This window comes from Chiloscyllium plagiosum, chromosome 1 (genome assembly GCF_004010195.1).
Source record: "Chiloscyllium plagiosum isolate BGI_BamShark_2017 chromosome 1, ASM401019v2, whole genome shotgun sequence".
NCBI classification, from domain to species: Eukaryota; Metazoa; Chordata; class Chondrichthyes; order Orectolobiformes; family Hemiscylliidae; genus Chiloscyllium; species Chiloscyllium plagiosum.
Window position 1 is genome coordinate 114,140,010 of NC_057710.1, and position 26,246 is coordinate 114,166,255.

Sequence of the window (26,246 nt, forward strand, 5' to 3'; positions counted from 1 at the left end):
TCATTGGTGCCAACATGCACCACGACTTCTGGCTGCACACCCTCCCCCTTAAGGATTCTGAAGACACGGTCCGAGACGTCTCGGACCCTGGCACCTGGGAGGCAACAAACCATCCGAGAGTCTCGCCCATGTCCACAGAACCGCCTGTCCGTCCCTCTAACTAGAAGTTATGGAGGTTTACAAAATTATGAGGGGCATGGATAGGGTAAATAGGCAAAGTCTTCTCTGGGGTCGGGGAGTCCAGAACTAGAGGGCATAGGTTTAAGGTGAGAGGGGAAAGATATAAAAGAGACCTACGGGGCAACTTTTTCACACAGAGGGTGGTACGTGTATGGAATGCCAGAGGAAGTGGTGAAGGCTGATACAATTGCAACATTTAAGAGGTATTTGGATGGGCATATGAATTGGAAGGGTTTGGAGGGATATGGGCCGGGTGCTGGCAGGTGGGAATTGGGTTGGGATATCTGGTCGGCATGGACGGATTGGACCGAAGGGTCTGTTTCCGTGCTGTACAAATCTATGACTATATTAAATTCAAGGATAAGTCAAATTTAATTTAAAAGCATATCATTTTCATCTTTTAAGCACATTAATCGTTGAAATAATTACCTGGCTACTAGTGCTAAGTGGGTATCATTCTCAGTCTTCCAAACTCCCTTTGTTAAACTTGGACATATTGAAGCTGGGTTGCAGTCATAACTTAAAATTAATTCAGCTTAATTGTCCATTCACCCAGAATCTATCCATTTTAAGGGGTTATAATTGTTCCTTTCATACTATTGCAAACAAAAATCTGTCAATAAATTTCAGTAGTCTGTTCAATAGTGAATAACAATATATGGCTACTGAATAGAAACAGGAACAGATCGATGATTTTGAAGGACATAAACAATAACAACAACAATTTGTGTTTACATAACACCTTTCCTGTTGTAACAAATCCCAAAAGCTCTATGAGCTATTTTGTTGGTCTCTCAAGATCCAGATGGTGGTCATCAGTTAAATTCAAAGTTTTGTGTAGAATTCAACACAATAGCATGGAATTTCTGAGTGAATGATCTAAACACTCCACTGCAGTTTTGGTGGAAGATTTGTAAAAAAAAACACTGCAGTAAAGGCTTTTACAGTTTTTCTCTAGAATTTCAGAATTTATTGTGAGTGGTAAGGACAATCCCTGCAGAAATTCTGTCCACGTTCGCCTGGTGTACTCATTCATTTAAATAAATATGCACCATTTTCTAATTATATTCAGACAAGGTCCAGTTTCCTCATTAAATTATTTTAGTGCATCATGATCCTTTGTTCTCAGACCACTGGACAGCTCCTCAGATTATAAATTAGTGCTCTGCTCTCAGCAGTCCTGAATAACTGATCAGTGTACTGTACGCAATTCCCCTCATCTTCCTTGGCCCAGATCTGCTCATTACTACATCTAAGCAACTCAGATGCTTTTTTTAAAAAAAAAGTTCACCCTTATGCAACCTAATACTGTGACATCGTTCAAACCAATGGCCCACTCTACCTGCAGTGCATGGCAATACCTTACGAGAACCTAATTATAAATTCTCATTTACTTGGGTAAAAACATTTGCAGTGTGGTTAATAACCGACAAGAGATTTTGCATAATAATGTCGGGTGATTGACAGCCTCAGCAATGGTCCTGGGGGTGTCAAGAATATTTTTGCTGTCTGAATCCACTGATTAATGTTCTAAGAATATTATAACTATGGTCTCAAAGGCTAAATGAACATAGGAAAGGTTCCTTATGTATTTTGTAGTTTCATGGCCATTGATTTAGAAAAGGAGTTCCTTTGCATTATGAATTTTGCATATGAATAAATAATGTTCCCAGAAAGGATCTGTTGTGAATATGTTAATTAGGCAGAAACATATCATGGTTTTAGGCTTGATAGTCCCTTGGGTTAGCTTAAAGTTGCTAATGCCAGTTGTATTATTGTTTATTCTGCATTTGGTTGTGGGTCATGTCAGATGTCTAATGTCACCTTTATCTATGAACATTGGAATAGAACTACCACTGAATCTCTAGGAAGAGTCTACCAAAAGGAAGCATTGTCAGAGAATATAAATCCAAATCTGAAATCCGGTTTCTCTTGGAGATAAAGCCAGATAATTCGTGCATCTAGGCTACAAAAGCAATAAATAAAATTGAAGTATTGCCTTTAATTTTATATCTCGAGGCTGTGAAAGTTGCAGCAGAAATGCAAGTTCTTCTTTATTTAATGGGACTATTTTATGTGAAGTATAAAATGAGGAAATGCTTATTGGATTACATTAACAAGTGCTCAGAAAGAATCAAGAATCAAGAATAGTCAACACAAAACTGGTTAAAGTAATATTTCATCACATCCACTTATGATTTCAATCAGAGACAAATGATTTGGGTATGTACATGGGGGCACTATTCAAAATTCTCTGGTGAATAAAGATAAGGGGGTGTTGACAAACAGTGAAGTGACTATGAAACACTTCAGCAAGATCAGGAAGTTACCAGAGAATTATTACATTTTGGCAATAAAAATGGAAGATTCTGAGGTTTGTGAATAAGTAGAAAGACCTAGGAGTTCCCAAAGTTCACAGTGATAGGGCAATAACAAAGGCCAACAACATTTTTATTTTCCTCAATATATGAACATTCGTGCAATAATCAACAAAAAGTGTCCCATTTCTCCATCCATTCTATTCCACACAATTGTGATGTCATACATTAAAAACACGTCATATCCCACACAAAAACCATGAAATCTTCTGAATTATAAATATACCAAAACAGCAGGAATGAAAGAGTTCATTACAAATATGTGCTAAACAATGTTCATGTCATCAGGTCCCCTGAGCATTTTTAGAAACTGGTAGCACATTTGTTCTCATAGGGGTGCAATGCAGCACTGTATGATTAGCTATGTGTCAGGTCCCACAATTAAGGGAAATGTAAACTATTCAACTTCAATAATTACCCTTAAGAATCCTTATGCTTGTTTGGCTTTACCTGACGAAGGAACAGTCTTCTGAAAGCTTGTGATTTCAAATAAACTTATTGGACTATTACCTGTTGTCATGTGACTTCTGACTTTGGTAAGAATGATGGCAGTTGGCTTCTGTGAGATTTGGTATGCTATCATTCAGAGTCTGCAGCATCTAACTGAAAAATAACAGGCCTAATCTCAGATCCAGGGCCTGACACAATGGCATGACTACAATCACGTTTCATGATGCCATCTACTTTTTGCTGATGCCAAGGGGCTTTCTCATCATGCACCACCATGGATGTCTTATTATGTGGGAGAGAGGTCAGGACCAGTTGGCCATACAGTTGTTGTGTTGACACAACCTGCTGAAGAAACCTTTCTCCTGGCTGCCTCAACATCCCAAAAATCAGTTCAAGGATCTAAGTGGGAAGCTTCTTTGAAATGCCCAATGTCTATAGCTCACGGTCCTTTGCAAACAAAGACTGAGGCCCACCTATGATCGGGTCTTAGGCAATTACGTCCATCAACACAATCTGGAATCTACAGAAACAAAAACAGAAGTTGCTGGAAAAGCTCAGCAGGTCTGGCAGCATCTGTGCAGAGAAATCAAAGTTAACATTTCGTGTCTAGTGACCCTTCCACAGGTTCTGAGGAAGGGCCACTGGACCTGAAACGTTACCTTTGATTTCTCTTCACAGATGATGCCACACCTGCTGAGCTTTTCCAGCAACTTCTGATTTTGTTTCTGATTTACAGCATCAGCAGTGCTTTCAGTTTTTATCTGGAATCTGCAGGTGTGGTTTCTATCACAGGCTCTCAAGTAACAAATCTGGTATTCAAAAGTTGGTGCTTGCCTCTTATGTAACATGCTATGCTCTTTTGTAAAGGATACAAGCTGCTTACTTAATCACATTCTTCTTTCTAGCAAGCACCCTCAGAATCAGAAAATATATCTTGTTACTTGTGTACTAAGTGATATCAATTTCCAGGGACACAAATATTGAATTCTATTGATTTATCTTGTAATGTGAATTTTTTAATGTTCATTTTAAGTTTCATATTTTAAGGAATATATGACCTTCACTACAAAGCTCATGTGACATTCAGAGGAATGGTCGTGTGAAGCATTGTACGTATCTTTTATTTAGGTGGCAATAAAAGATTTGACTTTGTTTGGCGTATAGTTTTGCTAATAGCACATTTCACCTGCAAACAATGGTGTCTCCGGGTACAGGAATTTGGGCTGGCATTTTCCATTTTGCAGACTAAATGTTCGGGCAGACCTGTTAAGTAGTGACTGAATTGTCACCGCGAACACTGAGAAAGCCCACCAAATCAAGCTCCAATCAGCTTATTACGAACTGACTGTCACGTTTCTTAGCCAACTGAAGCTCTCAAAACTGAAGTGTCCTAGGTCCAAAAATCTGTTGGTTTTGGCCTAGACTTTAGGAAATTCAATGGCAAGAAGGCAAGTCTTTTTCTTTTGCTTCTTGTGGGGTGGGAGTCACAGGGAGTTCAGGGGTTTGGAGGCAAGAGCAATGAGATAGCCTTCAATGACCATCTCCTTGCCCCCCCCCCACCTACACTTTTCCTGTTGTATTTTTTACTAATATTTCTTTGTACAAAGTGAGACAAAGGTAATCAAATAAATACTCAAAGGAAATATCAGTTATACAACACTTTGTATTGGAATAATAAATGTACGAGACTTACTATTTGCACTGAATACCACCAGGAACAAACAGAGGTGGTCATGTTCTGGAGCAGAGAGTACTCCTGTTCTCTTGGCCAGTGTCTCTTAGGACCCACGGTCAAAAATTGTTCCTGGATCCTTACTGCTTTCTTTGAGCCCCTGACTCAGGGTCATCCTTCTAATAAGTGTTGCTCCTAGGTCTTCATAATCACTATGCCAGTTTCTTCCTCTTTTATACCATTAGATCCTTCTTTCTTATCCCTGTACATGTCTCTGGTTATGTGCTATTTCTTAATTAACTCTGTGGATAATTTGGGTAAGCTCTTTCCAGATCTAATCACCCACCCATCTGGAGGATTGTGTATTTATTCATGTGATCACCTGCCTGTCTGGAGTTTTGCAGTGTATTATTTCACCTTGTGTGTTTGGAGCTGTTACCTTGTTTTCTGCTTTCCCTCCAGATGCCCATTCCTCATGCAGGTTTAGACTATTCTAAGCTTTTACCTTTAACCTCTTGCTATCCCTACTATATGCTGGTTACTTTGGTCAAGGTAACTTTTGTTTTGGTGTCCTGTTTCATAGTGGTTGGTGGTGAGTTAAGGCCCTTAAGTGGCCCTTAATTGACCACTTAAAGTCTTGGATTACTGCCTGGCCAGGAAAGTCCCCAGTGGACTTCCTTACCCAGAACTTATTTGCTGAGGCGATGAGCAGGGGGTGAGTATCTCTCCAAGGCCAACTCATCCAATTATTTGCCCTTTTCACCACCATCTTCACCACCTCCAGAGAGGGGAAACATGCATCCTTGGTAATTTACCTGATAATAGCCATGTGAATCTTTCAAATATGTAAAAGTACAATTAAATTTGTTAATAGAGAATTAGAAGATTGGAGAACCAATAAATGCACAAAGACACTAACAAATGCTGACTTTTAAATTTCACTATAATAATTGTAAATATGTGACTAAATATAACTGATATTCCTCTGTCTGCTCTGCAATAAAGTCATCAACCGATTTACTTTAAACAGGTCAGTCCATTTGTCAAAAATAGCAGACAAAGAATATCATGACTTGCCATAAAGCACCAATGTTAAATAGTTCAGTTCCTATGTGTCAGCATTATTGTGAAGTTAGGTATAAGTTGCAATCTGGACATTTTCTAAATTTCTATCTCTTAAGAGCAAGTTTTGTGCTTTTAAGCCAAGGGGCAACATTGTTGGCATCAATAAATAAGATTTATTTTCCTTTATCTGCTCTTTGTAAGCTTTGCATGGTCAGGAAGGAGCGATCACATGCAGAGTGAGACAGAGTCCTGAGTGAATATATATCTTGAGGAATTTGGAGGCAGCATGGAAATTCAGTGGAGAGGGGAAGAGGTATTCTTTGCTCTTCTTTTTAGCTCATAGTTTGTAAGATTTTTTAAAAATGAGATAAATCCATGGATCAAGAGCCCAGCACAGAAGAGTGTAATCACAGGTAAACCATAAGTTGTTGATAGATACTAATTTGACTGCTTATTTTCTGATTGAAGGTAAATAGGGGAAATATTTATAGGCTACAAATTAAGAAACTGGTACAAAATTTTCAAAATCAAATTAAGAACCAGTAATTAAAATAGTGATGCAGGGCCAGGTGACGTGTGGTACCTGTATGATATGGGAGCTGGTGAACCCCGTTGAGGTTCATAGTGACCACATCTGTAGCAAGTGTTGATTGAGGAACTCCAGCTCAGAGCTGATGAGCTGGAGTCTAAGCTTCAAACACTATGACACATCAGGAAGGAGGAGAGTTACCTGGACACTGTGTTTCAGGAGGCAGTCACACCCCCTTAGATTAGCTACTCAAATTCAGTCAATGGTCAGGGGCAGGAGGGTGTGACTATGAATGAGGCAGTTAGAGGGACCCGGCAAGTAGTGCTGAATGAGTCTCAACCCTTGAGATTGTCTAAAAGGTTAGAGATTCTTGCTCCCTGTGTGGATGAGAGCAGGGGCTGAGGGAGGATGAGCAAACTGACCATAGCAACGTGGTACAGGGAGCCATTCAAGAGAGGGGAGAAAAGAGAAAGTTAGGTGTAATCTAGATTTGGTGATGTGTAATGAAACAGACTTAATTATGGAGCTTAAGATGAGGGTACCTCTAGGGACAATGACTGTAATATGATAAAATTTATCCTGCAGTTTGAGTGGGAGAAGCTTGAATCAAATGTAACGGTATTACAATTGAGTCAAGCTAACTATAAAGACAGGAGGGAGGATCTGGCCAGTCTTGGTGGGCCGAACGACCTGTTCCTATGTTGTACTGCTCTTTGTTCTTTGTATCTGATGATGTAAATAGACTTTACAGTAAATAGGCTTTCATTCCCAAAACAAACAATCTTTCTGGACTGTCATTACTTCACCAGTATAAGTATCACATCTTCAGCTAAATAGGCCCACCCGTTTTTTTATAGCCACATCACTTCTCATTCTATTAAACAAACATGACAACCTTCCCAACTACCTTTTATTTTAGGTGTTATGACAATCATTAAAGCACAGCACTTTAGTTTTATTATCTTCCTAGCTTTTCATCTTTTAAAGCAACATGAGCCCTCCTTTTAAGTGCATAAAACTCAAAGGTGTATCAATTGCAATTATCCCATTTTCTGCTGTTAAACCTTTGTTACAACACTAAAAATTAAATACAAAACTCACAAGCCATAAATTAGAGATTCACAATAATGGGCATGAATATCGAAATGCTAGATGAATTATTTGGCCTGCCACTCAACCTCCTGATGTGATTGGGGAGAGTAGAGGGTTCCTGCTCTACATTGATCGAGGCAGTTTGACACAGAACTTGCCCTCTTCTCAAGCCCTGCACCATCCCCTGTGATGCTACAGAACCAGAGCCACTGTAATGTCACCTTGCCTGTTTAAAATTTGTGAGCACAGATAAGTAACTCCTCTGCCTTTCTTGAGAGGACACCAAAGCACTCCTTGATATATGTACCAAAAACCATCCCAAAAACACTGTAGAGTATTTTCAGTCAATTTGTTGTGGAAAACCTTCCATACATTTTACATGTCTACAATTAGGGTGTCCAACTCTTTAAACAATGCTGCTGGATCCATCTTTCTGTTTCATATTCCCTTTCATAACAGAGGACAACATAAGCATTTCTGGGGCTTGCACTGTCTAATATTTGCATCCTGGTGTCAGCCGGTTTAGTTTGGACGACAACTTACGATGCGTTGTCTGCACCCATGAGTTAAGATGGGCCGTACAGGTAGTGACCCATGGCATTATCTACCCCACCCTGCCAAGAATCAAAGTAAATCTCGGGGAGCTAGAAAACTGAATTTCCTGCCTTCAATGTTTCTAATGCTTTGCTTTGCTACACAAGTACAAGCAATATTATTGTCTGGTCATATTACATATTTAATTATGATGTTGCAGAGAGATTTCAAAAAACAAAAAATCAACAAATTGTTTTTAGTTGGAGGAAAGACAAGAGTTGGAGCAACCATGTATCATTTTTACCACAATGGAACTGTGCTTATACAATGAAATAATGTGCTTTAACTTGGTTTATGTCATGGTTTTAAGCAAATGAGAGCCTGTCAAATACCCATTCTCGAATGTATTTTTAATTACAAACAAAGGCATAAATGAAGACAACAGCAGAAGCAATTTACAGGATGACCGCATGGTTACATTTTCCAGGCAGAATGTTCCAGAAAATGCATTTGCCTGAAAAGCTTTATAACAGGACAATGCTGGTCATTAAGTGGGTGTTAGGTAATTTGAGTCATTAGTATGCAGGGCAACAGGAAATTCATACATGTGTTCTGCTGCTGCATTTTAACTGTGAAATGTCTGGGTGGCATTATGCTTCTGCTAATATGAGTATTTCTCTTGATAAAAAGAGTCTTGCTGTTTAATCGTTTCCGGTTCATGTTGTGATAGAGGTGACAGCAAATCCATTATATCCTGCATTGAATTAGGTGTTTCTCCATTGTCTAATAAATCTGCAACATAGTTTTTGTTTCCTTTGACAATTACTTTCCTAGTTCAGCTGACTGCTGTAAATCCAGTGGAAGATCACAGGATAGCTGTTTAATAGAATTTTCGCTCAAAATATTGCAGGCAATCCGAATAAACAACAACAGTTTGCATTTATATAGCATTCTTAACATCGTTAGGCATTTCAAGGTGCCTCATAAAAGTATTTCCAAACAAAGTTTGACACCAGCGCACAGAAGGAGATGTCATAACACATGAACAGATTAGTTTAATTTGGCGTCATGTTCAGCACATCATGAGCAAGCGGGCCTGTTCCTGTGTTGTACAGTTCTACATTCTAGATCCTATGACCCAATCTTTGGTCAGAAAGTTTGTATCCAAGAATTCTTGGAGGAGAGAGAGGATCAGAATGGAGAGGTATACCGAGGGAATTCCAGAAGTTGGGCTTAGATACCTGAGGATATAGAAATGCTCAAGGGCCAGAACTGTAAAGGCAAAGAAATCTCAGTCTTGAAAGACTTCAGGAAGTTACATAAATAGCAGTGACAAGACCATGGAGGGAACAGAAAGTGGAATAAAATTGAAGCATTACTGGACTGGCAGTCTTTGTCCATCAGGAAGGACAGGTCCTTGTTCAGTAATGGACAGGTGCTTGTTTGGTAATGGACAGGTGTATGTTCGGTAATGGATAGGTGCTTGTTCAGATATGGACAGGTGTTTGTTCAGTAATGGACAGGTGCTTGTTCGGTTATGGATAGGTGTTTGTTCGGTTATGGACAGGTGTATGTTCAGTAATGGACAGGTACTTGTTCGGTAATGGACAGGTGCTTGTTCGGTAATGGACAGGTGTTTGTTCAGTTATGGACAGGTGCTTGTTCGGTAATGGACAGGCGCTTGTTTGGATATGGACGGGTGCTTGTTTAGTAATAGACAGGTGTTTGGTTATGGACAGGTGCTTGTTTGGGTATGGACAGGTGTTTGTTTGGGTATGGACAGGTGCTTGTTCAGTAATGAACAGGTGCTTGTTCGGTTATGGACAGGTGTTTGTTTGGGTATGGACAGGTGCTTGTTCAGTAATGAACAGGTGCTTGTTCGGTTATGGACAGGTGTTTGTTTGGATATGGACAGGTGCTTGTTCGGTAATGGACAGGTTCTTGTTTGGTTATGGACAGGTGTTTGTTTGGGTATGGACAGGTGCTTGTTCAGTTATGGACAGGTGCTTGTTTGGGTATGGACAGGTGTTTGTTTGGGTATGGACAGATGCTTGTTCAGTTATGGACAGGTGCTTGTTCAGTTATGGACAGGTGTATGTTCGGTAATGGACAGGTGCTTGTTTAGTTATGGACAGGTGCTTGTTCAGATATGGACAGGTGCTTGTTTGGATATGGACAGGTGCTTGTTCGGGTATGGACAGGTATTTGTTTGGATATGGACAGGTGCTTGTTTAGATAGGGACAGGTGTTTGTTTAGATAGGGACAGGTGTTTGTTCGGGTATGGACAGGTGCTTGTTCAGATATGGACAGGTGTTTGTTTGGATATGGACAGGTGCTTGTTTAGATATGGACAGGTGTTTGTTCGGGTATCGACAGGTGCTTGTTCGGTAATGGACAGGTGTTTGTTTGGTTATGGACAAGTGCTTGTTTGGATATGGACAGGTGCTTGTTCGGGTATGGACAGTTGCTTGTTCGGGTATGGACAGGTATTTGTTTGGATATGGACAGGTGCTTGTTCGGGTATGGACAGGTATTTGTTTGGATATGGACAGGTGCTTGTTTGGATATGGACAGGTATTTGTTTGGATATGGACAGGTGCTTGTTCGGGTATGGACAGGTATTTGTTTGGATATGGACAGGTGCTTGTTCGGGTATGGACAGGTATTTGTTTGGATATGGACAGGTGCTTGTTCGGGTATGGACAGGTATTTGTTTGGATATGGACAGGTGCTTGTTCGGGTATGGACAGGTATTTGTTTGGATATGGACAGGTGCTTGTTCGGGTATGGACAGGTATTTGTTTGGATATGGACAGGTGCTTGTTCGGGTATGGACAGGTATTTGTTTGGATATGGACAGGTGCTTGTTCGGGTATGGACAGGTATTTGTTTGGATATGGACAGGTGCTTGTTCGGGTATGGACAGGTATTTGTTTGGATATGGACAGGTGCTTGTTCGGGTATGGACAGGTATTTGTTTGGATATGGACAGGTGCTTGTTTGGGTATGGACAGGTATTTGTTTGGATATGGACAGGTGCTTGTTTAGATAGGGACAGGTGTTTGTTTAGATAGGGACAGGTGTTTGTTCGGGTATGGACAGGTGCTTGTTTGGATATGGACAGGTGCTTGTTCGGGTATGGACAGGTATTTGTTTGGATATGAACAGGTGCTTGTTTAGATAGGGACAGGTGTTTGTTTAGATAGGGACAGGTGTTTGTTCGGGTATGGACAGGTGCTTGTTCAGATATGGACAGGTGTTTGTTTGGATATGGACAGGTGCTTGTTTAGATAGGGACAGGTGTTTGTTCGGGTATGGACAGGTGCTTGTTCGATAATGAACAGGTGTTTGTTTGGTTATGGACAAGTGCTTGTTTGGTTATGGACAAGTGCTTGTTTGGATATGGACAGGTGCTTGTTCGGATATGGACAGGTCTGTGTTCAGTAATGGATAGGTGCTTGTTCGGATATGGACAGGTGCTTGTTCAGATATGGACAGGTGAATTTTGGATGCTCTCAACTATATGTAAAATGAATGAAGAAAAACTGTGCAAGGGAGGGGTGCAATATTCATGATAAAGACAATCATGAGTGTTTCAGTAAAGAGCTCAGGTATCAGGAAGTTCATTGATGTTACAAAGTAAATGTACGCATTCTTGATAATGAGTGGATATTTGAAAAGAAACCTCAACTTGGGGTTAAGTGTGACACAAAAGTTGTGAATAGTCTGGATCATCCTCTGAGTACTGCCATAGGGAGAGGTGGAGTCAGTGGCAAAAGTGTGGAGTTGTTTAGGGAAGCGAGACTTTGGTCCTTTAAATATTTAGTCAGTGGAAAGTTCTGCAAATACTGGGGTTAGTGAAGTTGAAACTGGAGTTGACCTCAGTCCAGGCTGTATTTGTCAGTTGTCTTCCCATGGAAACAGTACTTCTCTCCCTGGCAGACAGTGGGAGAATGTCTCGAGAAAGCTCACAGAAGTTTGGAGCCATTTTCTCCCGGGGTGGATAGGGGGTGATCCACAGAGGTTGTATGATGCTGCAGAATTGCAGCAAGTAAAGTGCTCAACAGGTGCCTTTCAGTTATGGCGTCTGGAAGATGGAGAGGAGCAGCTCGCACATGCATATGTAAAGAGCGATGATGAACATAATCACATGACACAATGTGACTCAACCCAAGTGAAAGCAGCTATTGTTTTAGGCCAGACACCACACTTAGTTTTTTAAAAAAAGTTAAGATTCTGACTGTCAGTATGGCTTCAATCCTTGTGACAAAGAAGTCCGTGACCCCTTATGATTGTTGTAGGTAAGGATGGGGTGGGGGGAATGAGAATGGTGTTGTGGAAAAGGAAGTTGGATTTATACAGTGCTTTTTCACACCCACTGAATGCCTGAAAACACTTTACAAGGAATGAAGCTCTTTTGAATTGTAGTCACTGTTGTAATGTAGGGCATGTTTTATTTATTTATTGGATGCAGGCATTGCTGGCTGATCCCTAACTGAGAGTTAAGAGTCAACCACATTGGAGTGACATGTAGGTCCGATTGGGTAAGGATGACAGCTTCCTTCTCCAAAGGGGATTAGTGAACCAGATTGATTTTACCCAATAGTCTGCAATGGTTTTGTGGCCATCATTAGACTCTTAATTCCAGGTTTTTTTTCATTTTATTCCACCATCTCTCCTTGGAGGATTTGAACCAAGGTCCCTTGAACATTACTTGAGTCCCTGGATTTATAGTCGAGCGCTACTACCGGCAGGCCATTGCCTCCTCATGTAGGAGATGAAAGAGTACAGTTTGTACAGATAAAGTAATAGTCATCAATTTTATCCAAGCAGTACCACAGCCGAGAATGCTTTTCCCAATGAAACTCCTGGTGCCAATGAATGTCATTGCTATTTATTAATGCTGAAGATTTTAATGCCTCAGAGTACGTTTAGTAGCTCTCTGTTTACAGATAGAAGAGCAAAGTTCAGATCCAATGTATTTCATTATTGTACTAATATGGTTCAGTAATAACTCAGATGAAAATATCCAGTGCAGTTAATTCATAATTATAAATGGCAAATCAGTTCTGCCATAATCATATATAATTGTACATAATTACATTATACCTCAACATATATCTTTACTACCATATTTCTGTCCTCTATTGTATCATAATGGTGGAATTGATTGTGCCCAGAGCTCTTCAAAAGGCTGCTCGTTTAAATCCCCATCTCCATTAGTTAGCAAAAGGATTATTCTTCGTTATATTTGATTCATCTGCATCTCATTGCTTATTTCACAATGACCGTTTTATATTCAGCAGTGCAGATCATTACCAACACCTTATTGACTCACTGCTACTTCTATAATTTCAGAGGGAATAATTCTATAATTTGGAGGGAATAATTAATCTCAGAATCACAATGCTTCCATTTGGCAGCACTTTCACTCCTGTAATATTCACTCCTTTAATAATTTCCAGAGTTAATGCAAGTAATAAGAGACATTACCTGTTTATTATTCTTACATACCAGCAGGAAATTAAAAAGAATCCCAGAAGTAATTGTATAGAATCATTGTTTATGGACTTATCTGGACACATTGGGAAAGCAATGACCTTGCCACATACAGTCTGTCAGATTTACCAGGAATACCATTTATTCTTCAGCAAACCTTATGGAAAACTATCATGTGCCTTCTGTAAATAATTAATTACTGTGGTTTATCAGATTGTGTTTGACAAAGACACTCAAGGCCCTTGGAACAAATGCACGAAATGCATTTGAAAATGAATGATGCTTTTCCTTCTATCAGCATCTTCTCATCTACCTGTTCCAGGACATTGTTTTAGATCCAGAAATAGCAATCCACTCTCTTAGTTCAATCCATGCAGCCACAGGGAGATGTTCTTGCTCTGTTTTAATTTTAAGTGTTGACAGAGATGAATTGTTCTGATCCACTCAAACCCCCTGTGATTTCTGGGTGTCAAAAAATGTAAGTTGAATCACCAAAGAGTCTATTCTCACATGTGATAGAGCTTCATGAATTGTATCAGGGTATAATAGTCCTACCTCTAACTGAAGTGGAGAAAGGTGACAGTGGCTGTTAATATGTAGGTAAAGGCTAAACTCCAATAATGATACTCAGCGGCTCGAGAACTGGAATCCAAACTAATTGGTTACCATGCAAAGTACATTAAAGGCACAAAGCAAAGAAAGATGCTGTTGTTTTTTTTAACTACTTACTCTAGACATATCTGACGTCCACATTATCGCCAGCGGCCAATATCAAATCAAAAAGTAGAACATGTATCGCCCAGCATTTAAATTCTCAAAGATAAATAGGAAAACTAAATGTGGAAGATCTGAGTTCATTTCAGCAAAAGAAAGTGAATGCCTCAGAATTGGAGGACAGAGTAGTAGCTTAGGTGAAATTGTTCAATTTATTTTTGTCAGAGACAATATTCCACCTTACAACAGAGCTATTCAAAAACAAGAATAATCATGTATAAATAACATCTTTTATTGAATACCCTTAGGTCAAGACTCATGATGCATGATGACATGATGTTTCGAGTGAGACAGAGGTCATGTTAAATCAGACAGTGGAACTAATTGATACCAAAACTGGCATTTAGAGGTCTATATATTGACGTATAGTATTTATTGGTTCTGGAACTGATTCAATACTCATTGTTTAAATTCTAACAGAACAACAAGTTACATAATTGCATGCAATAAATCTGGCAACTTGTGGAGTAATACCAGGGTATAATGACTATGAAAGCTGTCAGAAAGGTTCAATGGTTTCATTCAGACTATGTAGCTAACTTCTAATTTGCTTAAGGTAACCATGAGTGAACAATGAATACTTCCATGTCATTGTTGCCCATTACCCTCCTCATCCCCATTCCGGGGAACAGGTGATAAAGGGAAGCAGGAAGACAAAACTGAATTCCAGACATCAGAAGGAAGGATGAGAAGCTGACATTTTGATCTAAACATTTCCAATGAAGGTATAAAGATTAAAACACATTTTTATGGTCTATCATTAGAAGGTGAATTAATTGTTGACATAATCATTAGTAATGTCAAACCTGATAAAGATTCAAGTATTTAAAGCTGAAACTTGAAAGACAAACATATATTCACTGTCCTAATCTGTTATGAACCTGACCTTTTTTCCTACATGAGTATACATCACCAATATAGGATGGCCTCCCGACTGAAACTCTATTCTATTCATATGGAACCTGTCACTCGAATGGAGGAAATTCTGATGGCACTGCAGTGGAGCATATGATGCAATGTCAGAAAGAGTGAGAGGGCAAATTATAAGAGATAGATTTTCATAGATAATGTTGAAAAGAAAATGAAAAGAATGGCTTTCCATGGGCTGCAGACTCAATATTTAACTTCACAGCTGTCCTAACCATTTGTGAAATCACTGATAGTTTGGCTGAACATAAGTGGAATTGTCTGAATTGAAGCATTCATTGTCATACCCTTGCTTAGATAGAGTTGATATGTGGTATGTATTACTGACAATAAATCCCTAATGCAACATGTATTGATAACCTAAATTTAGGCACCTCAAGTAAAATAAACCACAACTAAGGTCCAAGAGCTCCTTGAAGGCAAATCTCAGGAAGTCTGGTACCATTGACCACAGGTGGGGAGAAAAACACACTAGACTGAGCTACCTGGGCTGCAATCTCAATTTGTAGAGCTTTCTGCATTTGAACTGTAAAGAATGCAGGCAAATAAGTACAAAAGACAAACTGGAAAGACAGAACAGTCTGAACAAAATCAAACAATTCATCTTTGCCACACAATGAAATGCCAGGCAGCTCAGTAATCGACAACTGTATTAAAAAGAAGAGATAGGTCTAAGTATACAAGGATCTTCAATAACAAAGGGAAGCCAACAATGATAAACTTTGCTGCCATTTAAATGAGGCTGAACTGTCAAATATTGAGTGACCAGGTTGCCTGATAGTTGATGAACATTTTTTGCTGTGTTGTCAGCGGATCCCATTTCCCTTCTTCCTCAGCCAATTGTTGTGGACAGAGCAGAAAAAAACACATCTAGGCCATCAAGTCTACATTTACTTATATTGAAAAATCTGGGATATTGTTAATTTTGATCATAATCAAAATTAAATATTGTATGCCAATATTTTACCTTGATCTTACTCTACAAATATAAATGAATGAACATTAATAAAATTTATCTATTGATGTTTTAACAGCAGCAATAATCTGTGTAAAATACATTTGATATGTAGTTGCTAACTTCTAGTACTAATATTCACACAGTACACTTTTAATAAAAACCAATGTGAAAATTGCTCTGAAATTTTGCATCAGGTTAGCTACATTAAAGGCTTTGTCTGCTTCTAAGAGTTTGGGGCTTCGCATCACAGGTTTATGGATTGAACATTACGAGAAAAGGTATGATAGTTTAGTAGCTGTGGCAGTAGATTCGGAGGGAGACATGAGTTCAATTCCGTAATGGCAACATAGTGAATTAAATTTAATAAAGTTAGTTATTTATGGAAGAGCAGCAAGAAAACAACCACAAGTGTGTGTGTGTGTGTTTGGTCGTTCTGTGATGTCCTTCAGGAGAAGCTTCTGTCACCGCTGCACAGTCTATTTTGCAGATGACTATGATTACATGGCACAGTTAACTCTTAATGCAGTCAACAGTGATCTACCAAGGTAATTTTGAAGGAAATTTCCCTCTGACTAATGCACCTAGCACTATGGTGTAATCTAGCATGGCCAAATCACCTGACCTGCACATCTTTGGACTGTGGGAGGAAACCAGAGCACCTGGAGGAAACCCACGCAGACACGGGGAGAATGTGCAAACTCCACACAGACATTTGCCCAATGTTGGAATTGAACCAGGGTCCCTGGAGCTGTGAGGCAACAGTGATATCATATGGTGTGAATTGCCTCAAGACAGGTATCTGTGATGCTGGGGACCTCAGGGGTAGCCTCAGATATATCATCTACCTAATACTTCTGGCTTACAGATGCTTCAGCTTAACTTTTGCACAAATGAGCTGGGCTAGGCTTTCACTTCAGATGATGATGTTGAGTACTGTCCTTTAATTGTTTAATTGTCTATAATCCTCACTTATTGCAGCATATGACAGGACAGTAGAGCTTTGATGTGATTCTTTTTCAGTGGCATTGAAATATTTGTCTATTGCATACTGGTCTATTGCATACTGGTTCCCCTGTTTAAATAATGCATATAATCCTGTAACGTAGTTTCACTCAGTTGCCAGTTGATTGCTGCTGCTCCTGACACGCTCTCCTGCACTCCTCACTGAACCAAGGTAGATCACCCGACTTGATGTTAATGTAGAAAGAGGGATATGTCTTTGTGGTAGGCTGCATGTTTATTTTAGTAGTAGATCTGTTAGATGAAGGTTCATGCAGAACAAAGAGAATTTGTATGAACTAACAGATGGTAACTCTTACACAAAGAAAATATTAGAATTCCTTGTTATTATTGATATGAGTCAAATAATGCTTTACGACATAATCCCTATTTTCATATTTAAATTTTAAGTCTCTTAATGTCAAATTGACCAATCAGATTGACGTTATCATAAGGTCGCCTTATTCTTTCTGTTATGGACCAGGCCAGACCCCCTCAAAACAATTCAAGAAACTAGCCCAGACCTTAACTTTGCAGTTGTTTTAAGCAAGTGTAACGTGGATATTCCAGGAGGGATACAGCTGCTCCAACCACATAGTTTTAAATAAAACAGAATTTATTTACATTACCGAATGAAACACAAACAAAAGAGAACAGAATACTGAGTAACTTAACCTACCTGAAAATCCAACAGAACATCCCAACTTGATGATGTTGTTCCAAATACTTGCAACAATCCCCATAAACAGTCCTTAGCACAAAAGGTAAAATCAAACACAGGGTCTTACAGGAGCGGTGTCAGAGAGAGGGGGACTCAGCATGAACGTGCCTTTTTGAGTCCAGTAGCTGCACACCTGCCTGAGTGCTTCCACCCCACCAACGTCCGTATACATCGCATCTTCCTCCACCTACAAACAGACCGCACCACCAGAGATTTAGTTCCCTCCCCACCCCTATCCACTTTTCGTAAAGACCACTCCCTCCGCGACTGCCTCGTCAGGTCCACACCCCCTCAACAACTGACCCTCCCCTCCCAGCACCTTCCCCTGCCACAGCAGGAATTGCAAAATCTGTGCCCACATCTCCCCCCTCACCTCCATCTAAGGCCCCACAGGCGGCGTCCAGATCCATCAAAGCACATTCACCAATGTCCATCAAAGTTTCACCTGCACTTCCACATATGCCACTTACTGTATCCGTTGCTCACAATGCGGTCTCCTCTACACTGGGGAGTACTACTCGCAGAGCGCTTCAGAGAACATCTCTGGGACACCCGCACCAAACAACCCCAATGTCCCGCAGCTGAACACTTCAACCCCCCCTCCCAGTCTGCCAAGGACATGCAAGTCCTGGGCCTCCTCCATTGCCATTCCCTAACCACCCGAGGAAGGACGGAGGAAGAACACCTCATCTTCCGCCTCGGGACCCTCAAACCCCAGTGCATCAATGTGGATTTCACCAGTTTCCTCATTTCCCCTTCCCCCACCTTATTCCAGTTCCAACCTTCCAGCACAGCACCGCCATCATGACCTGTCCTACCTGTCCATGTTCCTTCCCACCTATCTGCTCCATCCTCCCCTCAAACCTATCACCATTACCCCAACCTCCATCCACCGACCGCACGCTCAGCTACCTTATGTCCAAAATGTCAATTCTCCTGCTCCTCGGATGCTGCCTGACCTGCTGTGCTTTTCCAGCACCACACTCTCGACTTTGATCTCTAGAATCTGCAGTCCTCACTTTCTCCCACTATCTGCACATGTCTAGTTTACTGTCAGAATTTAATATCTCAATTTTTATTGTGTATTAGTCATCCTTTACTGGTTTCTACTGTTTTCTAGTGTTTCAGGCCTGCCAATTATCTTCACAGCATTTTTTTATAATTGTGCTCCAAGATTTATACACCATTGTGTTGGGGCATCTGTTTGCTCAGCTTATGATCTACTGAAGATATATTTCCAGCCATCTGACGCACTCTACAAGCCTCTTTCTATCAATGAACTCAGAGTCACCATGGTAACTATCTGAACTTTCATTGCTATACTTTGGCTTTCACAGAAGCTGTTTTTCACTATATAAATGCTGCTGTGACTGCAGTGGAAACTGTGATTTCAGCATCAGACAAAAGGTATGCTGGACCCAACAGCCATCTGGTTGGAAATGATCACTTTGGATAGATTGGATTCAAGGGAACACATCATCAACTTAGTCACATTTCGTGACTATCCATTAGAACCAAGCATTTGGTTTGTCCAATCTGCCTTGTGAAGCTTGGCCTTGTAAGATCCTCATCTGACACCTCAAAATCAAAACTTATGTGCACTTAAAAACAGACACTTTTTTTTTTCTCTCTTGGGCATTCTCTAGTTTCCCTGAATATAAGCCATGAGAACATGTGAACCCAATATTCAACTTTCAAAAGGCAGAAAACAGTTAATAACAAATCAGCTGTTTGGGCCTCCAAGTTCCTTTCTATTTTACTTCATTAGGAGAGGAATTTGAAGGAGTGTGACAGGGGCTACTGATGAACAAGCACACATTTTCAACGTTCCACCTGTTGTAATTTGGCAGTCTTCAGCGTATACAGGCCTGTAACTTTAAGACAATCTATGACATCATGACATGTGATGTCCTGCTTTAAAGATACCTGTCCCACCTTTAGTCACTATCTCTACACTATGGAATTAATGTGGTATCTTCAGTCAGTCAGCTATGTGAGAGTAATGTGCAATAACATCAGTAAGCACAGAATCCAGTCTATATGTGTATATCTGTTTTATCATAACAAAGTTAATAGTTAGTGTTGTAGATAAAGTTCAAGATATCTAACTCAACAAGAACCCAGTTTTTGTAGTATTTATTACACAAGGTAAAATACATCATGGTGGAAATAAATGCATCCTAACATTTATTTGTAAACAGTTAGTGGTAGTATATGAACACCAGAGGCTGAGAAGATGATAAAAACCTGGCAATTGCGGAAAGTCTTTGTCCTAACTCTTATCCAACAATCTACCCACAGTCAGAGTTGAAGTTACAACCACAACCAAACCATAAGTGCTATAGCTGAAACTAAAGGCTACAAACCTGTGCTGAAAGACAGTCAGCACTCAACTTCTCTTTCTCTTTAAAAAAAACCTAGAAGATTACATGAGACCCAGGACAGCCCCAAATTTAAAAAGTAACCATTGAAGATTGCCGATGGACATAATTAAAGTTAAATAAAAGAGAAAAAACAATTCAAAAAACTGTTTATCAAAAAAGATTGTTGGTTGGGTCCATCATCTTGTTGCTTGGAAAAGTACAAAGCAAGAGGTGAAAATGTACATGAAACGTCTCAATTCAATGGCGTCATCTGGAAAGTTAGATGTCACACTGATTGGTGCAGCTCCATTATTTGTATTTTGATTAAAGATGATATGATACATACATATTTAGATCCACAGTGATTGAACAATATATTAAAAAGATGTTACACAAGAATCCTACCCTGGAAAAGCCCAAATCCAAATCCTCTGGTGCCAAACACTTTTCCAAACTCAATGTCAAGAATGGATGTTGGTCCATGCGTCTTTCCCTGGAATCATAAGAATTGACGACCTTTAGAACATTTCTCGGTAGGTACTGGTTCCTCAGATTACCATTTTGATTACCGATCACCCAGGATACATTTGAAAAACATAAGGACGATATCATTGAGAATCCATTATGTTGTCTGTGTTTCACAGGTGACATTGCTGGTCTCAGAAGAACTAAACATGCGGATGACACAAACCTCCATTGGCTTCTGAAAGTGGCAGGGAAGCATGGTCTTCTTTCCAGGTGTACCAAATGTCAAGGAGAAAGTGAGGTCTGCAGATGCTGGAGATCAAAGTTGAACTTTATTGCTGGAACAGCACAGCAGGTCAGGCAGCATCCAGGGAACAGGAGATTCGACGTTTCGGGCACAGGCCCTTCCTGAAGAAGGGCCTGTGCCCGAAACTTCGAATCTCCTGTTCCCTGGATGCTGCCTGACCTGCTGTGCTGTTCCAGCAATAAAGTTCAACTACCAAATGTCAAATCAACATCAACCAATTCAATTTATTTTGTTCAATCAACTTGTAAACTCACGTTAGACCTGAGTCTACCAAAATAAAAGATATGTATAAAATGTCTACACTGAAAGGCAAAGATGATTTATAAAGATGTCTAAGTTTCTTTAAATTTTTAGCCCTATACATTCAAATTATTGGAATCAAAGAGCCTACTCTTAGAGACCTTCTTTGCAAAAAAAATACCATATAAATTGCAGGAAGATCACCAGTATATTTTTCAATTTCTCAAAACTGCTCTATCATCCAGCAAGTGGATACTTCAATATTATGGGCTCTACAAGATTGCCACAATGAAAGTCAATGCATCCCAGAAAGGTCTCAGATCATGTCTATGACAAAATGATCAGCATTTGGTTCTAAGGTCCTAACTACAGCTGAGCCAAACTAGTTTTACAATGAAATAAAGACTCTGTGGGTTTTGGGATATAACTATTTAATAAACACTTCATTGTTCATACTGAATAGAAACCTTTAGAAATGATTTACTGAAAACCCTTTGTAAAATACGCCTCCTTGACTACATCAACTTGTGAAAACTCAAAGTTTCAATATAGAAGCATTTCTGATCCTCTTAGCCGATTTTCAAATCCCACGAAGATCAAAGATATCCCTTTAGATCTAGTTAAAAATCACACAACACCAGGTTATAGTCCAACAGATTTAATTGGAAGCACACTAGCTTTCGGAGTGACGCTCCTTCATCAGGTGATAGTGGAGGGCTCGATCGTAACACAGAATTGAAAGCAAAAATTTGCAGTGTGATGTAACTGAAATTATACATTGAAAAATTGATTGTCTGTTAAGCCTTTCATCTGTTAGAATACAGTGATAGTTTCACTCTTTCATGTGTAAATCACAAAACCTTTTTTTTAAAGTATCCAGATCTATAAGTGGATATTATTGAATCTGAATTGAAAGGTGGTTTTGATATTGATCACATGCATTTTGGCTACAGCCATTAGAATGGATTCCGCAAGCTAGCTTTTAGATGATGACTCATTCAACAGGATCATCATTAGTGGGTAGCCTGAACACATTCAGTGGATCCCCAAACTAGTAGGTATATTCTAATCATTCAGAGATAAACAAGGGCTCTCCAAGAATACAATATCCAAAGACAACCAAGTGGTAATTGTGCAGGCTCTGAATCAGAACAGCTAGGCAAGATACATACAGCTCACACGGTCACAGAAACCAAATAAGAGATTGGCATGTGAAATACAATACTGAAGAGATGTGATATGCAATACTGTTGTCAGGAAAATTGCTAAAGACGTCAATCATGCCAGATGAATTGAGGTGGCACAAGACTCTCACACCTATAACTGCAATTCACTATCATAGAAATGTTTAATGACCTCTCCAGGGTAGGAAAGGAAACAAACGTGTCACTCTCCTTTTTCTTCCATAGGTACTTTAAACTCCAAACATAGTCTTCATCCTTTAAAGGTAATAACTATGCATTGAAATCTTCACAACACACTCTCCTTAATGGTGTATAATGCTGATCTTACTGTGCAGCTACCCATGTCTCTGAGATGGTAGAACCCTAAAATATTTTCCTCAACTTTAACAGGATGATATTATCTTCTCTTGCATTTTAATTCTCAACAGTCAGTCCTTACATAACTTATACAGTGCCCACAAAATTCTGGTTATTGTAGGGGACATTCCAAGTTGAAACATTTCACACATGTTCAGAGAGTGCTGCTGGAATAGAATGTGAACTGTGACTTCAATGATGAGAAGAAAAAGGTACTCCTTTTTTGAACTTTGTCAGCTTCCAAAGAGCAGAAGTTTAAAAGTTGAAAACGAGGAGACAGAAGGACTGCAAGATTTCAGCTTTGTGAAGTCACATTTGTATATAAATAAAAGATCACTTCATAGGAAAATGTATATGAATTGATTGGGGAATATTTAGCTCCTGTCCCTTATTTTGTAAAGCCCAAGAAATAAATTAGTATTTGTAATATTTGATTAATATTAGTAATTATTATGACTGGGAATACAATATATTTTGGGGATAGTAGGGTTTAATAATGGTAAATGAATACACAATAAAGGTAGTAGGGAAGGTGATGTGTTGCATTTATGGAATCTGGGACACCCTGGATGGAATTGTGATCCACAGCAACCTAGTCTGAATTAAGTGTTAGTGGTTGAAGGAGTTTTGGTCAGAGTTGATGAGCTGAAGACAAAGCTAAAGACACTGAAATACATCAGTGAGGTTGAAAATTGCAAGATATTTTATTCCAGGAAGCAGTCACAACCCTTTGCAGACAGTCTCTAATTTAATTAGTTGTCAGGGAGAGGAGGATATGACTATGAGTGAGGTAGATATGGGACCCATGAGGTGACTTTTGCAACTGTAATGTTCTGAGGTATTTTCAGCTTATGTGATTAAGAGTGAAGGGATCGCGTGGAAGGATTAACTGACCGTGACACCCTGGTGCAGAAAACCATTCAAGTTGAGAGAGCAAAAAGAGTGTAGTGCTAATGGGGAACAGTGTAATGAGGGGAGTTCTGTATCAATGACTTTCAGTCCAAAAGACTGGTTACCTGCCCCATACCAGGATTTGGGATATTACTCAGAAGTAGAGAAGATCATGCCGCAAGAGAGGAATAATCATGGTCTTTGTAGGTACCAATGAAATTGGCAGGTATTTACAAAATCATAGAGTCATAGAGATGTACAGCACAGAAACAGACCCTTCAGTCTATCAGTCCAACTCATCCATGCAGACCAGATATCATAACCTTATCTAGTACTATTTGCCAGCATTTGGCCCATATCCCTCTAAACCCTTCCCATTCATATACCCATCCAGGTGCCTTTTAAATGCTGTAATTGTACCAGCCTCTGTAATATTAGAAGATTAAATTGTACTTTCTCTCTGGACATTAATGTAATGTTAAAAGGTTAAGCAGTACTGTCTTACTCCAAGAAGCTCAACTTTCTGGAAGTGTTGGGGGTGACATTCTGTCTCACAGACAGCCTGCAGGAATATGGATGACTAGCCATTGTAATTCACACTTCATTTGGGCAGCCATTTACTGCTATTCTACTGCTATTATTAAATTAAACTCTCACTCAGTCCCTTCCAAGCAGAAATGCTATCATAGTCATCCCCCAGCCAATCAAATTTATTTGCATGATCATCCCCCGATACTGAAGTACATCACACCAAAACATTATCTGAGGGAATCACAGAGTCAGGAAATCATTTACATAGCATTTCCCCAGGATTAGGGCATTTACATTTGCATTATCTCCAAGGATGACCTCATCCTACCATTGTACCTGGGGTAACATGTGGTTATGGAGTGGAGTGGCTGGAGTAGCTGTGAGCATTACCAACTGACCTGTATAAAAGGGATGTGCTTCCTTTGTTCGGGGACTCTTTTGACTTGACTTTGCATGCCTGCAAAGTGTATCAGAGGGGTCACCTAGCTTATGGAAGTTGGTGTGTGCAAATTGCATCTCATTCCATACATGTGCCACCCTCTGGGTGAAAACGTTGCTCTTAAAACTTTCCTCTCTCACCCTAAACCTATGACCTCCAGTTCTGGACTCCCCCGCCCCAGGGAAAAGACTTTGTCTATTTATCCTATCCATGCCCCTCATGATTTTATAAACCTCTATAAGGTCACCCTCAGCCTCCGACGCTCCAGGGAAAACAGCCGCAGCCTGTTCAGCCTCTCCCTATAGCTCAAATCCTCCAACCCTGGCAACATCCTTGTAAATCTTTTCAGAACCCTTTCAATTTTCACAACATCTTCCAATAGGAAGGAGACCAGAATTGCATGCAATATTCCAAAAGCCTACCTAACCAATCAGAACCTTAACATTAATAAAAACCTGAATTATGACCTGTGAGCTATGAGCAAACTGCATGAGGTACATAATATAAAGAAAATGAATGTGTGGAGCATTAGACTGGTTTAATGTCTAATGTGTGTAGCATTCTTGTATTAAACTGGGGAAGTGGGATCTGTACCATTAGAAAGGTTTATACTTGCTGCAGCAGGGTTCTCGCAAGCCATATAAATAGGGAAGTAGAGGGCTTTGAAGTAAATTGTGAGACAAAGAGTCAAATTTCAAAAGATGCAGTAAATCAAACAGTAGAGAACAGGCATGGGAGAAAAGTGTTTTAATTAAAAATTCATTCATGGGAAAGTAGCTGCACTGGCTGAGATAGCATTTATTGCCCATTCTTAGTTACCCTTGAGAAGGTGGTGATTAACCATTGCAGTCCTCAAAGCTGTTAGGGAGAGAGTTCAAGGATTTTGACCCAGTAACACCGAAGGAACTGCAACATGGTTCCAAGTCAAGATAGTAGGTGACTTAAAGGACAACTTACAGGCCTTGGTGTTCCCATGTACCTACTGTGCATGTCCTTCTAGATGGATAGTGATTGTGAATTAGAAAATGGGAGATGACAAACAAACCATAACATAAAGGGACAAAGAATACAAATCTCAAATTAAAAGAAGTGGTGAGTGAGATAGCTAATGCATTTAATTTTCAAATTTGCCTAGATTCAGACAAGTTTCCATTAGAATAGAAAATAGCAGATAACTCATTTTTTTAAAAAAGGAAGCAAGACAGAAAGCAGAACAGGTTAACATCTGTCATAGAAAAGTTGCAAGAAACTATTGTTAAAGTAGCTATATAGGACATTTAGAAAGGTTCAAGTTAATCAGACAGCATTAAGCTGGGGTAGTTATGGTAGGGATTTTAGCATTCCAAACATCGACTGGGACTGCCATAGTATTAAAGGTTTAGATGGAGAGGAATTTCTTAAGTGTGTACAAGACAATTTTCTGATTCAGTATGTGGATGTACCTACTAGAGAAGGTGCAAAACTTGACCTACTCTTGGGAAATAAGGCAGGGCAGGTGAATGAGGTGTCAGTGGGGGAGCACTTTGGAGCCAGCGACCATAATTCTATTTGTTTTAAAATAGTGATGGAAAAGGATAGACCAGATCTAAAAGTTGAAGTTCTAAATTGGAGAAAGGCCAATTCTGATGGTATTAGGCAAGAACTTTCGAAAGCTGATTGGAAGCAGATGTTCGCAGGTAAAGGGATGGCT

General features: G+C 39.7%; 1 long non-coding RNA gene across 3 annotated transcripts in view; it reads left to right on the forward strand.

Annotated features, from left to right (window-relative positions):
- LOC122551885 overlaps positions 1-26,246 on the forward strand; it is an 87,123-nt gene that overhangs the window by 31,829 nt on the left and 29,048 nt on the right. Inside the window, exon 2 of one of the 3 annotated variants that reach the window (XR_006312226.1) lies at positions 14,807-14,899. The exons of the other annotated variants lie outside the window; for them this stretch is intronic. This is a non-coding gene — a long non-coding RNA (uncharacterized LOC122551885). The remainder of the gene's footprint in view (positions 1-14,806; positions 14,900-26,246) is intronic. 3 annotated transcript variants of the gene reach the window in all.